This window comes from Salvelinus sp. IW2-2015, linkage group LG4q.1:29 (assembly GCF_002910315.2).
Source record: "Salvelinus sp. IW2-2015 linkage group LG4q.1:29, ASM291031v2, whole genome shotgun sequence".
NCBI classification, from domain to species: Eukaryota; Metazoa; Chordata; class Actinopteri; order Salmoniformes; family Salmonidae; genus Salvelinus; species Salvelinus sp. IW2-2015.
Window position 1 is genome coordinate 9,284,186 of NC_036842.1, and position 8,718 is coordinate 9,292,903.

Here is an 8,718-nt window from a genome sequence, read left to right on the forward strand (position 1 = left end):
ATATATAGCAATGCCCCAGGTGCCCATTGTGTTTTTGAACAATGTCCGGTGATGACAAGGAGAGGGGTAGTGGTTTTTGTTGTTCTGGCTCCAACGCACCGCACTCTCCCACACCACCCCCTAGCGCAACCGCCATGATCATACTCCCACCCCCCTCAACCGCACCCCCCCCCACCCCTGGCACACCCACCTCCCCCCCGACACCCCCCGGCGAGACCGGTCCTCCCCCTCCTAGCCACTGAGATCCTCCCCCCCCCCCTCCCTGACTGCGGCGCCCCCTCCCTCCGGGGTCAGAGGGTTGTAGTCTTCGACCGGGGGTACAGGTCCTCCACTGACTGCACCTGGTTGGGGCACGGCTGGCTTCCTCAACTCGCATTCCACATCTGTACAGACAATATTGGTGATCGCATGACTTTCTATGCATGACTTTGAACACCTTGAAATATGTTTTGTTGTAAGAAATTAGCTATATAATAAAGTTTATTTGATTGATGTCGTTACAGCTGTAGATATTTAATGAGGACAAGTGCAGTTTTCCATAAACTTTTAATTGAATATTTGGGAGATTTATCACTTGACATATCAATCATATAGTGGGAAGGATCCCACAAATCAAGACTGTGTGAAGGCATGTTCCACCCGAGTAAATAAACACTGTGCCTTTAAAGATTTTGTTTCTGGTCATGAAACTAGCAATAATATTGGATAAATGTCACTTGTCCGAGAGAGATTTACGAGAGAGAATTTACATTGTTATTACACGTCTCACCAGGGTAAGCCTACACAAACACAAGCCCTTATTTTAAGTGTTTCGTAAAAATTGCTATGGGAAAACTGAATGGTAGAAAAAACGATTGGAACATTTCCCCTGTTTGACCGCTAGGTTTAATGGGTATTATAGACACTTCCACTGTGGGGCTCTATATTTTGGGATTACCAAAGAAAAATGTATTGGTGAATTATATAAATGCATGCATGTAACCTGCATGCCTTTATTGCCTTATGTTGGCGTCCAAATATTGTGGGGTTAGAGTTCACGAGAGAGGGGACTGTACTGGTAAATTAAATATTTTACATTCTCAGGATTACATTCGCTGTAGAGAAAATATAGCTAGCAAACAATTCCTGAATAACTAGCTTGATTAGCCTATTGCCAAACTACAACTCGGCTATTCTGTTAATACTCAAGGTGACATTGTCTGTTGACCATATTCTCATTAAACCTGGGGACTTTCCAGATAAAGGCTTTGGGATCTCACATAGAATTACATACTGTATTAGAACACTAACATGATCATTTAATAGGATCTCTGTGGTTGCATGGTTCAGGAGTTGAGGCTTGAGGAGTTAAGCTGGTGTGAGTGAGAGACCAAACTGACCTAGACTGGACCTAGCTGGACCTGGACCAGTGGACTCTCTGCCATTATTCACAGTTCACAGCCAAGACTAGTGGATAACAACTGAGCAGCTAAATCCACTTATATTATTAACCATGGCTCTTACAAAGAGGTTCTGTGAGGAGAAGCCTTTATCAGCAATCTGGCGTCTGTGGGACTGGTGAGTGGGACCATTTGAATACAAAACAACAACACAATAGCTTCAAAATAAGCTAGCTACACTGTAACAACAAAGCCACACTCATTCAAATAAAAAAGCTGAAATATCACATTTACACAAGTATTCAGACACTTTACTCAGTACTTTGTTGAAGCACCTTTGGCAGCGATTACAGCTTGGAGTCTTTTGGGTATGACGCTACTAGCTTGGCACATCTGTATTTGGGGAGTTTCTCCCATTCTTCTATGCAGATCCTCTMAAGCTCTGTCWGGTTGGATGGGGAGCGTCGCTGCACAGCTATGTTCAGGTCTCTCCAGAGATGATCGATCAGGTTCAAGTCCGGGCTCTGGCTGGGCCACTCAAGGACATTCAGAGACTTGTCCTGAAGCCAAGCCTGCATTGTCTTGGCTGTGTGCTTAGGGTCATTGTCCTGCTGGAAGGTGAACCTTCACCCCAGTCTAAGGTCCTGAGCGCTCTGTAGCAGGTTTTTGTGCAAGGATCCCTCTGTACTTTGCTCTATTCATTGTTCCCTCGATCCTGACTAGTCTCCCAGTCCCTGCAGGTGCTGAAACCACCATGCTTCAACGTAGGGATGGTGCCAGGTTTCCTCCAGACGTGAGGCTTAGCATTCAGGCCAAATAGTTCAATCTCTTGTTTCTCATGGTCTGAGAGTCCTTTAGGGGTCTTTTGGTCACTCTAACATAAAGACCTGATAGGTGGAATGCTGCAGAGATGGTTGTCCTTCTGGAAGATTCTCCCATCTCCACAGAGGAACTCTGGAGCTCTGACAGAGTGAGCATCGGGTTCTTTGTCACCTCTCTGACCAAGGCCCTTCTACCCCGATTGCTCAGTTTGGCCGGGCGGCCAGCTCTTGGTGGTTCCAAACTTCTTCCATTTAAGAATGATAGAGGCCAAAAATGTTCTTGGGGACCTTCAATGCTGCAGAAATGTTTTGTACCCTTCCCCAGATCTGTGCCTTGACACAATCCTGTCTCGGAGCTCTACGGACAATTCCTTTGACCTCATGGCTTGGTTTTTGCTGTGACATGCACTGTCAACTGTGGGACCTTATATAGACAGTTGTGTGCCTTTCCAAATCATGTCCAATCAATTGAATTTACAACAGGTGGACTCCAATCAAGTTGTAGAAAAATCTCAAGGATGATCAATGGAAACAGGATGCACTTGAGCTCAATTTTTTGTCACATAACAAAGGGTCTGAATAATTATGTAAATAGGGTATCTGTTTTTTGTTTTTATAAATTTGCAAAATAATCTAAAAACCTGTTTTCGCTTTGTCATTATGGGCTATTGTGTGTAGATTGCTAAGGATTTTTTTTATTTAATCAATTTTAGAATAAGGCTGTAACGTAACAAGATGTGAAAAACGTTAAGGGGTCTGAATACTTTCTGAATTCACTGTATATATGAAACTATTTATTAAATTAATTTTAGCTCTTGATCAAACATGGATGCAACTCAGAGATTTGTTTAACAAAGATATTTATTTTCACTCACACACTTTACCCGATTGAGCAACCCTTTCCTTGAGACAATGGGTGGCAGACTTTTCTCTCCCGCCTTGCAACATTCATTCACATATTCATTTCTACAGCGCTGCTTTGGACCTATCCATCAGCCCTGGACGCCTCATCTCATGCCAGAATGCTTAAGGAATTTGGTTCAGGCTGAGCTGACAATTTAGCAAGCTCCTGTAGAGGAAAGAGAAAAATAACTTATTCATGCCCCCTGACCAGATATATCTGCCTAAGAACATTTTTCTGCACTGGGGCATAATGCAGATTGTTGTGAACATTTTCAAGCCTTATTGAACTACAACTCTTAGCTCCCTCTTAGCTTTCATTTTTTAATTATGATGCTCTCCTTCATGCTCATTGATATTATCTAGACATGATCTCAGTTAGCCTTTGTTTTCATGCTGTGTTCCTATAGACAAGTGTCCAACTCACCGGACTGCAGGACARGCTCGAACAGGCCAGCCATGCAGATCTCCTCCTGTTTCCCATGGACAATGTGCTGGATTGCTGGGGACAGGCCACGGGGGTTACGGGAGAAGATCAAGGAGTAACCATCCTCGCAGCGTCCATCGTTCTTCAGGGTACGGCAGGCGTAGGTATCATAGTCGGTGTCAATCACCCAGTAGTTGTCACCTCCACTGGCCAGGTAGCTGGCCAGTCCCTGGTAGTTCATGAACATCTTGCTGGGGTTGGTGGGGTTAGGCACAGTGTACTGGGCAGCCATGTCAGCGCACACAACACAGAACCTGTCAACACAACAACACACACTCATTTGCACAGAACATATCAACACACTCAAACTCATATTAGCTCTCACAACTTAAAACCAGAGGTCAAACACATATAGTGATCCATCACTTACAGTGTAAAATGTTGTCTATATTTCCTGTTCACCAATTAACATTTGATTGGTCTGTGCCATCATTTTGTGGTCTATTAGACAAATCGTTTCGGCACCAATTAAATGGATATTAATCCACATTCTTCCTTACAACTAGACAATTATTTTAGCATCTGTGTATGCTTTATATGCGAGTTCTTCCACGCTGATGCAGATCTACTCACCCGAAGAGAGTGACACGTCCCTTGGAGGAGGCGGTCATGGTGCCGTCATCATCGACTCAGCAGAGATGTTTTCCTGGAGGAACAGGCCCACAGGGTCCTTCTTCTGCAGAGCGTATCACTTCCCAGAATACTGCAACAGAGAAAACCAGAGATAGAGAAGATTGGGAAAAACTCACAAACAGTAGACAATGAGGATTGAAATCCAGAGGAGACTCAAAACTCTATTCAGTGGATCATTGTAGTCATCGCTTATGCGTTTGCATTACACATGATCATAGCCATGTTTATCCAATCAAAACGGACATTTGTTCACTTGTTTTTATCTGTCTAGGGATGTCACCCCTAATGTGTGCACTGTAGCAAAGCTCACCCTCTTGGGGTCGAAGTCCGCCTTGACTGTGAAGCTGTCTACCACGCAGGAGGCAGACCAGGCGTGTTCCACGCAGGCCATCAGGACAATGAGGAGAGMCAGCTTTGAGGATCTCAAGCTGCACAGAAGACAGAGGGAGAGAGACAATGAGGATGAACTGACCACACCAGAAAAGATGCTCACCAGATCAGGCGAGAGAACCTCAAATKATCTGCTTCTAAGTTAGTAAACATTCAGTGCGTTCCCAGAGACACTGTAGTAGTGTATCCTCGTTGGAGTAAAATGAGGACACACTACTACAGTTCCTAAAGTACAATGGTCTTTCCGTTACATATTCATAGGGTTGTGAGGTAGAAATGAATGCCATATTTCACATGAAGGTAAGACCCAGATGGAGACACGTTATTAAAAATGGTTTAATAATCCAACAGGGGCAGGCAATAGACAGGTCAAGGCAGGCAGGGGTCAGTAAACCAGATGTGGGGAAACAGTACCGGACGGCAGGCAGGCTCAGGGTCAGGGTAGGCAGAGGTCAATAATACAGAGGTGGGGCAAAGGTACAGGTCGGCAGGCAGACTCAGGGTCAGGCAGAGTGGTCAGGCAGGCGGGGGCCAAAATCAGGAGGGCGAGAAAAATAGAGACTGGGAAAAGCAGGAGCTGAGAAAAAAAAACGCTGGTTGACTTGACAAACAAGACAAACTGGCAACAGACAAACAGAGAACACAAGTATAAATACACAGGGGATAATGGGGAAGATGGGCGACACCTGGAGGGGGGTGGAGACAATCACAAAGACAGGTGAAACAGATCAGGGTGTGACACATGCAYGTCTATACAAAAGCAAAACTCATTCTTAGCTTGCTAGTATCTTCCAAAAACAATTCATACTGTATTTAAGAACAATATTTACATTTTCAGTGAGATAATCAAGTCCTATAATAGCATGAAATATATTCATGGGTCCTCTCCATCAAGACGCTGGACCTTACCTGTCTTAGTGAGGATGAGCAGCGAGTAGAATTCAGTGTTTTGTGGTTGTCCGTTAGGTTTTGGAATCTCTTGTGTTTGGGGCCCTTTATGTACRGTGAACACAGACAAGGGTACTGATTATTTTCACTTCTTGTAAGTAAATAAGGTGCTTAAATCACGGGTTAATCCGGTTGGTGATGTTCTGACTATAATCTGGCTTCGCTTCTGAATCCACCCATGCCTCCCGTAAAAACAATTAGGGCTTTATGTAACTGTGAAGACACACACACTTACGATGGGAAGATACATTGTCCAAACACTAAGGACCATTAGGATTAGAGAAATCATACCCCAGCACATGCTGAAACACAACAACTCATGAGCATTAGTTATTGTGTTCCATGAGCATTAGTTGTTGTGTTCCGTGAGCATTAGTTGTTGTGTTCCGTGAGCATGTAGTTGTTGTCTTTCCGTGAGCATTAGTTGCTCGTGGTCCGTGAGCATTAGTCATTGTTGTTCGTGTAGCAGTAGTTGTTGTGTTCCGTGATATTAGTGTGTGTTCCGTGAGCAATTAGTTCTTGTGTTCCGTGAGCATTAGTTATTGTGTTCATGAAGCATTAGTTCTTGTTGTTCCGTGAGCATTAGTGTTTGTGTTCCATGAGCATTAGTGTGTCCTGTGATAGTTTTGTGTTCCGTGAGCATTAGTTGTGTGTTCCGTGAGCATTAGTCATTGTGTTCCGTGAGCATAGTTTTTGTGTTCTGGAGCATTAGTTCTTGTGTTCCGTGAGCATTAGTTCTTGTGTTCCTGAGCATTAGTTCTTGTGTTCCGTGAGCATTAGTTATTTGTGTCCATGAGCATTAGTTGTTGTGTTCGGTGAGCATTAGTTGTTGTCTGTTCCCATGCCAGCATTAGTTCTTGTGTTCCGTTGAGCATTAGTGTCGCTCGTTCGCGTGAGCATATGTCTTGTTGGTTCCGTGAGCATTTAGTTCATTGTTTCCAAGCAATTAGTCTGCATTTGTGTGTGCTCATAGCTTAGTTTCCTGTAATAGTTGCGCATTAGTTTGTGTTCCATGAGCCTTACACTGTGTGTTCCAGCACGTATAATCTACTGCTCGATGACTAGAATACTACCCGCACTGCTTTGTAGACCTTGAGACTAGTTTGGAGATCCTGAGATATGATTAAACAGCCAGCAGGCTAAAATAGTATAATAAATAAATGTAGGGTTATGTGAAGCGCCACTTGAAGGCATCCCAACACATCAATATCTACCAGCCGGATCGCTCTCTGTCAAAACTATTGCTTTCAAATGTTTTGACCGTTGTGCTCTATGTGTTGTTCTAATCAGTGCCTGATAATTGACTTGCTAAGGGCCCGAAGCTGTATTGTGTGAACACACACCACACACACACACACACACACACACACACACACACACACACACACACACACACACACACACACACACACACACACACACACCACACACACACACACACACACACACACCACACACACACACACACCAAACACACACACGTACGCAGTGCCATGTGAGTCAACATGATCTTAGTTATTTAAGAACCTGTTTTACATAACATGTCTATTTTTACCACCAGCATATACTATCTGAATGGAGTTTCTGCTGAGGCTATTCTTATCCCCCTGTTACCAGTAAAAGACAATGTGCACTCCTGTAGTAGTAACACTAAGCCTTAGAGCTGAACACTTAACACAAACTCGACGGACCTTCTAAGGACAACTTGCCACAACACCAAGGACACTAAGCGGCGAGAGCAGACACACAGCAGAGGCAACTCGTGACCGCACTACTAATGCCTAGAACAACCACATATTCGTCTGACAAAGCCACTCAGGACACCATCCACGAGACACAGGTAAGCGCGCGCCTCAAGGGAACATGTGGACAACCCCGATACATAGCTCTGCCTGCGATTCCTAGGTGCCATCAGACCCTAGACAGGCTAGCGGCAACCTCCAAGACGACCACAGCCAAGACCCATGTAAGCTACAAACCTAAACCTAACAAAGCACTGCTGCGTTACTATCAGGCTACCCTCGCTGCCACCATCTGGCCGCCAAATACACATTTCGCATCACACCACCTTACATAACAATGGAAAGCACGTGGCGTCTTCATAGGGCGTGACACACCCAGTAGCGAAGCTTGAGACTAAAGGTATGATGTGGAATGACTTCAGCAAAGGAAAACTTCATTTGGCATAGGAGGATGGACATAATACTATGTGTGTCATAACTAAATATAGAAATGGACTTCGTGGGGCGTGTGGTTCCCCGCGGGGTGTGTTTCCGCAGGGGACAGCGCAGTTGCTGTACAGTTGTAAAAACGAGCAATGTTTGAATTTCACAAGTTCCTGATAATGTCGTCTGTATTGAAATGATTCTTCCACTGACATATTTTGGCCGAGGCTGAAAGCCAGGAGACAGGGACTGAGGAAAGGCCGCTTCAGGGCTGGAATAGTTCTCTTTGCGACAATCTGGCAAACAAGGTGGCCGCCCAACCGTAGACGGTTAAAGCAATTCCTCATACATAGTTGACACACTGTTTGTGTAAGATTGCTTCAGAGATCACTTGGTCATCAGGCCGAGGCCTGCGAGCGCCACACGTAACGCGCCTCTACTTTCCAACTTTCCTCACAATAAACCCAGTTAACAGACAAAAACTTTTAACATTCAAGAATGTTGCACTGTATTCCGCTCACATGGGGGAATCTGTCATTAAAATACATAACATGTTCCAATTGCGCACGGTATCAGCAGACTACGCTCGAATACGTGCCCGCCTACATGTGACCTTCTGCTTGTTTAGATGCTAGACAGTGGGCGATTGCCAATGCGCTCGTCAGAAATCAGAACCCGTCTCGAGGTCTCAGCTTACACATGCATGCCGGTGTCTTTGTGCATCTGCTGAGATGCGCTGCGTCTATAATAAGGACCCTCATACCGTCCAAACACAATAACGAAGGTAGAAAACTCCTGATTATACCTCTTCAATTACAAATTGCTAGAAAGAATGTTGACAGCGTTACTTCCATGAATAAACGCTCTAAAAGCATAGAGAACTGCATATAACGTAGTAGCAGACAGCCCACATACCGCTCTTTAAAAAAGGAACATTTTTGAAAGCAGGTCCGCTTGACGAGTGCGGATATTTCACGTCACTGGCCAGAAGGCCG

At 44.6% G+C, this 8,718-nt stretch overlaps 1 pseudogene; it reads right to left on the reverse strand.

Moving 5' to 3' along the window:
• Positions 1 to 1,032: 1,032 nt before the first annotated feature.
• The window catches only part of LOC111962829 (purpurin-like), a 15,404-nt pseudogene continuing 7,718 nt past the window's right edge, over positions 1,033 to 8,718 (reverse strand).